Source organism: Equus quagga, chromosome 11 (genome assembly GCF_021613505.1).
Source record: "Equus quagga isolate Etosha38 chromosome 11, UCLA_HA_Equagga_1.0, whole genome shotgun sequence".
NCBI lineage: Eukaryota > Metazoa > Chordata > Mammalia > Perissodactyla > Equidae > Equus > Equus quagga.
Window position 1 is genome coordinate 114,699,462 of NC_060277.1, and position 8,288 is coordinate 114,707,749.

Below are 8,288 nucleotides of genomic sequence, written 5' to 3' on the forward strand. Positions count from 1 at the left end.
TTGGTGACCCCTGGTGGCTTAGGTTCTGGGAGGAGGGCTGGGGGCCAGGCGCCTAGGAGAGGAGGGCAGGAGAGCCACGCACTCAGCTGCCTGGGCCGGGAGGGCTTGGAAGGGCCAGGGGGGCGGCAGAGGCTGCCAGGTTCTTGACACTCCAGAGGCCTCCGGCTGGAGTGGGGGCAGCCGTGAGACCCTCCACTGGAAAAACCACAGACTGAACATCGAGCCTTCCAGGGCCCAGTCCCAGGCCCTGAGTCCCTGGGGAATGGGAAGGCAAGGACCCCAGGAGGCAAGCAAACCCCATCCACTAGAGGCCAGGCCGGCTGCCCCAGCCATGAGGGAGACCAGGAGCCAACTGGGCCAAGGGTGGGACCAGGCCTTCTTGCCCCAGGTGGCCTGCCAAGCCCACCCTCCGCCCTTTCCCTAGAAGGCAGGAAGCGAGAATAGGGTGCTGGGGAGGGGCACCCACATCTCCTCCCAGCCAGCAGCCTGGCTAGGATGCCCTCCCTCCACCCTCCCCAGGAGCCTCGCTGAAGAGGCCACCCCAGGATGCCTGGTGGGGGAGGGGCAGGGCCAAAGGGTGTTTTCCACAAGGAGCTCAGAAATGGCCCTGAGCAAAGCCAACATCTGTGCAGGCCCCTGCCGCCCCCAACACCCAGCACCCCCACACTCACCGATTATGACCTGCGACTTGCCAGGCCTCGGCCACTGCAGCTGTCTCCACACTCACCTTCCCCCCCTGCAGGTTATGGGGTAGACTGTGTCCCCCAAGTTCACGTGTGCAGTCCTAACCCCAGTTTCTCGGAACAAGGCCTTATTTGGAAACGGGGTCGTTGCAGATGTGATGGGTTAAGAGGAGGTCATGCTGGAGTAGAGCAGGCCCTGATCCAATATAATTGGGGGGGATTTGGACACAGACACACACACACACTGAGGACACCTGCAGAGACAGGTGACTCATCCACAAGCCAAGGAATGCCAAGGATTGCCTGCAGCCCCCAGAAGCTGGAAGAGAGACAAGGAACAGATCCTCCCTCAGAAGGAACCGACCCTGCTGACACCCTCGTCTCAGACTTCTGGCCTCCAGAACCCGGAGAGAATGAATTTCTGTTGTTCTAAGTCTGCCAGTTTGTGGGACTTTGTCACGGCAGCCCCAGAACGTAACATACTGCCCATTCCGGACGCTCCCAGGTTTCAGGCCGCACTGCTGCCACACACACACACACACACACGTGCCCCGCTCGTGCACATGCAAGGCCTCCCGCAGCCTTGGCCGTGCCTGCTCTTCTGACGTGGCTGTGGTTGTCCTTCCGCCTCCACGGCCAACGGTCCCCTGGTGCGCTTCTCAGCCACCCCTTTCCCCAGCCTTGGCCCCGTCTCTCCTCACCACCCTTGGCCACCCCTTGCTGCCCTAGCCGACTGTGTACCGCAAGGGACCAAACTCACAGCACCACCGATCTGAAGCCTGGCCCTGGAGAGCTGCAGGAGCGTGTGTAGAGGAGGTGCTCACCCGGTTCCTGCAGGTAGGAAGATGAGGAGCCGGCCCTGACCCCTGCCTGCTCACCTCGGCCCTGACTCCAGGGGCAGTGGGTCCCGTGGGTGGACAGGGTCCTGCCAGGCCTCCTACTATACGCACGTGCCCTGGGGCCTGTGGATCAGAGGCCCCAATGCCCTCGTGCTCGTGGGGGCAGGGGGTTGGGGGATGTAGGGGAGAACCTTGCAGGGCTTTCTTCTCCCAAAGCAAATTCTAGAACGAGAGGGCGCCTCGGGCCTGGGACATCCTCCTGGGACACAGCAGCCTTGGTGTTCTTAGGAGCTTTCTTGGTGGCGGAGGGTGGGGGTGTCAGCGTGGGGACTGGTGTGAGGATGTGGCCCCTCTAGACTGCCTGGGGGCCTGAGGCCGATGTTCCAGATGACCTGCGATGATCCTCACATCAGGGGGGAGGTGGCATAAAGGGACAGACCTGGTCAGGACAGAGCCGAGGGGCTGGGGGTTCCCACCTGCCTCCCTCCCCACCACCCTTCTCAGCACAGTTGCGCTGACCTTTGTTGTTTTGGGTTTCCTGATAGAGGCAGCCAATGGCAGTCCCTAACTGTTACCTTGTCCACTTTCCAGATAGGGAAACTGAGGCTCAGAGAGATCGAGCAATTTGCTCAAGGCCACAAAACTCCTCTGTGTGGGGCTGAGGCTCGGGCACAGGTCTTTGTGGCACCAAAGCTCCCTGCATCCCGGGGCCATTGCCTCTGCCCCCTGAGCTGAGCTGAGGGTGGCACGTCTGTGTCTTCCAGCTGGCAGTTGACTCCAGCACCATGCCTGTGGGACTGGCCCCTGGGGATGGTTTAGGCCCCTTTAGGGGAAAGAGGACACAGTGAACACTATCACACCATTCCAGACCCAACCCCAGGCTAGCCTACTCGCAAGCTCTGGGGGTCTCAGGTGGCCCTCTATAGACCTGGTCTCCACCTGGGCCTCCCCTTTCCCTGGCCTGAATGGGGAGCCCTTGCGTGGCCAGGTCCTGTCCAGTAGCTGATAACGGGAAGTGTGTCCTTAGGCCCATCAAGGAGGGGCTTCTGTGCAACCAGGCTGAGCTGGAGGGACAGTGTGACCTTTGCGGTGTCCCGGGCTCAGACAAAAGCTGCAGATTATAATCTTGGCCACCAGGAGGAAACTGCCCCTGAATCTCATTAAGATCTCATAATTTGAGGGGTGGTTGAGAATGTAACAAGATAGAAAACCTGCTTTCATCTACATTTTTTTCCCTTTTCTAAAAATTCTAGACAGGAGGGAGAGCTGCCTGGACACATAGGGGCAGAGTCGCATATCTGGACACAGGGAGCCACACACACAGGTCCCAGGCACCCTCCCTGCCGCGCCAGCGCAGGTGGGCTCTCCCTGGGGGTCCCCGGGAAATGCGCAGGTGGTCTCCCTTCCTCTTGGGGCTGGAGGCAGATTGGGGGCACAGGAACAGCTGGGGCCATTGCTGAGCACGTTCCCCATCTTGTTTCATTCTCCTGACACCAAGCAGGTCAAGAGTTGGCACTCGACCCCAGTGGCACCGACCCCTAACCACTGGGCAACGCAGCTCCCTCTACCTGCTCTGGGCCTCAGTCCTCCCTAAGCCAGGACACCAGGCCCAGGACAGGTAGTCCGTCCCATGGTCACCTTCCACCCAGCCTCAGCCCGGCAGTTTGGACTGAAGCTGGACTGAGACCCCAGCACAAACTCAGCCCACCCTGCTTCCTGCCCCTCTGCCAGGCAGGCCAGTGAGGGGACACGGGGCCTCACTCTGCTCTCCAGGCTGCATCTGGGGAGATGGGGGCAGAGGAGGGAGGGGTGTCCTGGCAGCGGGTGTGTGCTCCCCAGGCTGGCCAGGGGGAGACCCCCAAAAGGCTTTGGGAGTAGCCAGAAATGGACGCGTCACCCTCCAGCAGGGAGGGGGCAGCCATGGCGGCCCAACCCGGTCAAACGTGGCCCCGTCAGCAGGAGCTGCCCATCCTGCATCTGGTCTACCCAGGCCCCAGAAGTGGAGAGACCTCCGCAGGATAGACTCTCCCCCAGGGACCACAGGTGTCACTTGTCTCCTCTAACAGGTTGCCCCAAACAAGGCTTGTCAAGACACCACAAGGCCCATGGGCCCTGCCCAGGCTTCAGGGAAGTCTGTGATCCACAGGGGGTGGAGGTGACCCCGGAAAGTCACACGGTCCCACCTCAGGGGGACAATCCTGTCTGGAGAAGTTGTTCCCTTGCCTCGCCATCAGAACACGAGAGCTCCTCCAGGGGGCCCCAGCAGACCCCAAGTGATAAATTACTGACTTCTCTTTGCAAGGCTGGGGGACAGGGCTACAACAGAGGGGCATGAGGGAGACACAGCTGGGAGTCCTGGGGCACAGTTGGGCTGTATCCAGGCTCCCCCATCCAGCAGCTGCAGCCCCTGGGGCCCTCTGCACCCTTGCAGCCCAGCAGTCGGGCAGGACTGTGGGCTTCGGGGAGGTATGTAGGAATGCGACATGCCCAGGCCTAGGGCAGAGCTTCTGTGAGCTTCCCCAGCTGTGCAGAGGCCCAGGCAGATGCAGCCTACGTAATTAGAGCCGGTGACAGCCGAGGGGTGATGGAGACAGGGAGCACAGGTGGGAGTCACAAGACAGGCTCTCCCTGGGGACCAGGCCCTTCCGCTCCCTGGGCAGAGGGCTGGAGCTGGGCCTGGGGGAGGGAGGCCTTCATGGAGGTGGGGGTCAGGGGCAGGAAGTCTGCAGGTGGCTAGGGACGGGGCTGAGAACAGTGGGCCTAGCCAGACCCTCTGGCTTCACACCCAGACTGTGTCTAATCCTCAGGCCCCCTGGCGTGGTGGGGAATAGGTCTGCCTCTGACAGGTGCTGGAGGATGCCCGCCTCAGTCTTCATCTCACCTTCAGAGGAGCTACTGCTGAGAGGATCACAGCCTCCACTGAGGTTCAGTTCCAGTCCCTGCCTTCCAGCCAGAGGCTAGACAAGTGTCTTGGTCTGAGCCTCTGTTTCCTTGCCTGAAATATGGTGCTAATCACGCCCCCATGCCTGGGCCAAGTGAGGCCCACGAGGGGCCCGAGACCCTGCAGGTGAAGACTGGCCTCCACTTGCTGGATCCTTGGCAGCTCACAGGCCCTTGTCCCTGGGGGTGGAGAGGGCGGTCCCGGTACCTGCCATGTCGAGTGTCATGGAAGTGAAGCGGGCCACACCTGGGAAGCAGCAGGTGTGTGCGGGACGTGGCGCTGTCCTGCCAGCTGGTGTTGTTAGTGCTGTTTGGGGGCCCAGAAAAATAGACAAGGTTTTTGGATGACACAGGAGAGTTGAACTTCCAACCTAGTAAGGTGCTGAGTCCCAAGCCCAGTGCCCATTGCCCGGTCCAGGCCTGCCAGGGGTTGGGGCTGATGACAAGGGCCACCCAGACTTGGATTCCTGGCCCAGGCTCCTCCAGCTCTTCCCACCCTCCTGGCTGGAGGGAAGGGTGGTCCCGCCCGCTGCCTCACCTGACCTGGCCATGGGCAGGAGCCTGGGACAGGCCTGAGGACAGGCTGAGGTTCCAGAGACGGTGCGCCTGACAGCAGGGCCACTGGGCAGGGAGGCTGGAGCTACAGATGGCCCCTGGCTCAGGGCTCTGGCCAGCCTGCCCACTCAGAGCCCCCAGGCCAGACCCTTCCTCCTTCCCCCTGCCTCCATGCCAGGCAGGCAACAGGGTGGCCACTGGCCAGGTACAGCAGGTAGTCGGTTCCAGGCACCCTGTGACTGCTCCACACCCTTCTGTCAGGCCTCGGTCCAGCCCCAGCCCCTCTAGATTTTCTTTCTCGCGCTCCACAGACAACTCTCCAGCACTCAGCACCCCTGGGGGCAGCCAAGAGCGATAGGGGGTGTGGGGGTGAGATCCAAGCAGGAGAGAATACATCGGTCCCACTCCACCCCGCCAGCCTCCAGGAAACGCCATCACAGGATGGAGCCAGAAACTGCCCCTACCCTTCCTGGAGCCCCTAGCCCCCAACGGGGGTCTTGGAAGGGACCCTTTGTGTGGTGAGCTCCTCCCTGGGGCTGAGCCACAAGATCACCTCGATTTCCCAGCGGATGGGGGCTGAAGTCACCAGTGTTTGTGGCTGTGTGGGAGAGAGTTGCCCCTCCAGGTGGCTCCCAGGGGTGCCCAGGCCTGGCCTTCCTAGTGTCGCACCCCAACCCTCATGGAAGACCACCCCCCTCCCCATCTGCAGGACCCGTCACACAACCTGCTGGGCCTGGGGTAAGATGAGAGCATGGGCCCTTGTTCAAAAGGTGGGGACAACACCAGGAAAGGAGTGAAAACACAAAGCTTTTCCTTTTCTTCCCAGCTCTCTCAACTTGTCACAGTGTTTTTTATTTGCTATTTAATGTCATTCTCAGTAAAGAAAAACTTACATTATTAGCATGCATTTTACCGTTCATCTTTTTTTTAAGAGCATTTTTTTTTGAAGATTGGCCCTGAGCTAACATCTGTTGCCAATCTTCCTCCTTTTTTTTTTGAATCTCCCCAAGGCCCCAGTACATAGTTGTATATCCTAGTTGCAAGTTATTCTGGTTCCTCCAAGTGGGACGCCACCACAGCAAGGCCTGATGAGTGGTGTGTAGGTCCGTGCCCAGGATCTGAACCCATGAACCCCGGGCCGCCAAAGTGGCGTGTGAACTTGGCCATACAGCCACCGGACTGTCCCCCTGCTGCTCACCGTTCGTCTTCATATTGAGCAATGCCAGTTCAAGATGCAAACACAGGCAGAATCACTGAAATCACATAATTTGTATTCTGTAGCTGGTACATGCTCTTGTATTTCGCTTTAACAAAACAGGAGAGACTCACCCCAAAACGAACTCAGCTGTTTTTATCTAATGTCTGCATTCTCCTCCAGCAAACTGAGGAGCTGGGAAAGGGGCAAGGGGCTGGGGTGCCAGGGCTCTCCCTTCCCTCCACATCGTCATTTGAGGGTAAGTGCTTGGCTGACGCAGGGACGGGACCCCCGTAAGAAAGGACGTGGTGGGCTCCCTGTTGGTGGTATTTCTTACAGCTACTGCTTCCTTCCTGTGATTGGAGGGGTTTCTGGCTCTAGGGAGAGCGAGGTCCCCCGGGGCTGTTGGGCAACCCCCTGCTTCCTGGTGTGTAACACACCTTGTGCTCACTTTGGGGCCTGCTGACCCCCCACAAGCACGTGGTGAGTCTCCCAGACTCTGCTCTCAGACCTTCACGGACTCTGCGTGGGAACAGGGCCGTGGCATGTAGTGGTGCGGACCCTGCTGGTGCCCACACTCCATTGTCCCACCCACAAAACGCAAGTTCAAAGGTAAGATTATCTAGAATTACAAGACAGCATTAAACCACGGGGCCCTTCCAAGCATGGGGCCACGCGGCGGCCCTGGCTGCACGCCGGTGACGCTGGCCCTGTTTCTCCATACACTTGTGCTACAATGTCGGATGCGGCTCACTGGTTGGGAGGGTGGCCAGAAGAAGAGAGCCCTGGGGCCAGGGGAGGGGAGGAAGGGGCTCCCTCTGGGCCTCGGGAAGTCCCTTAGAGGTGGTGCCTCAGCTGGTCAGGGGGCCCTGCCCTGTGTGATCAGATCCCCAGCCCCCCAGTGGAGTGACCACAGCCGCTTAAAGCACAAGGCTGATTACACTGCCCCCTTCCCAAACGGCCTGCCTCCTGCCGGGCTCTCGGCCCCACCTCTGTTCTCCAGCCTCCGAGAGCCCAGCACCTTGAAGAAACCAGGCCTCTCCTGACCTCTGACCGGCAGGCCCTTCCTCCCCACCCATCTCGAAGCTCCAGTCTCCTCCTCCTGGGAGCCTCCCTGGCCAGTCCTTCCCGCAGTTGGGTTAGCTGTGCCCTGCTCATTCCTTGTCCCCATGTGTGCTGTGAGGACTCAGCTATGGCATCAGGGAAGAACTCAGTTTGAGAAACAAAAGTCGACTGACCAGGGAAAGAACATAACCGTCACTGGTGGTCAAACCCCAGGGGCACTGCTGAGGGGCACAGCCCTGCCCGCCCAGATGCGGCTCCTCCAACCTTCTCTGGAGGCCCCAGGACACCCCCCTCACTTGGGCAGGTGGTAGGGAGGGTGTGGCCACAGGAGCCCCTCTGCCAGGAAATTCAAATTACCCCCAGACAACCTGCTTCACAGGAAACATGGCGCTGGCCGTCCACACGGGGCCCTCGCCCCCACTTCAGAGGTGAGCGTGGACTCAGGCACAGCCAGTCCCAGTCTCTGGAAGGAGCCAAGGGTGGGAACCCCTGGAGGAGGGGATGTCCTCCAGGCAGGGCCTTGTCGCTGGGACGAGGTGCAGCCCTGCACAGGGTGGGGGCTGAGCGGAGGCTTGTGGACAAAGACCAGGTAGGGACATCAATCAGCCGGCGGATCACATTTCCTGCTCAGAAAGGCCCTGTAAAACACGAGAGAAAATTGACCTGTCAGGGGGATAGATGGGCAGCGATAGTGGCCGCCAGGCGGGGGCCAGGTTCCCCTCCACCCTTGGGGTCCCACCTGCACTGCGTGCCCCTCTTCTGCCAGAGGACAGGGCTCCCATGACCTGGGCAGCCTTGGAGCAGAAGCCAGGCATGGGGAGAGGTGTCGGGTCCACCCGGCCGCCCTGGGCGGGGGGCCTGGCTCCACACTCCCACCCCCCACACTCCCTGACGGACGAGGTCCAGCTGCCTGAGCCGTCAGGCTATAAAACGGATGGAGACCAGAGATGGTGTCAGCAGACAGCCAGAGTACCTTTTAAAAAATGTAATCTCTTTTTATTTCCCCTCCCC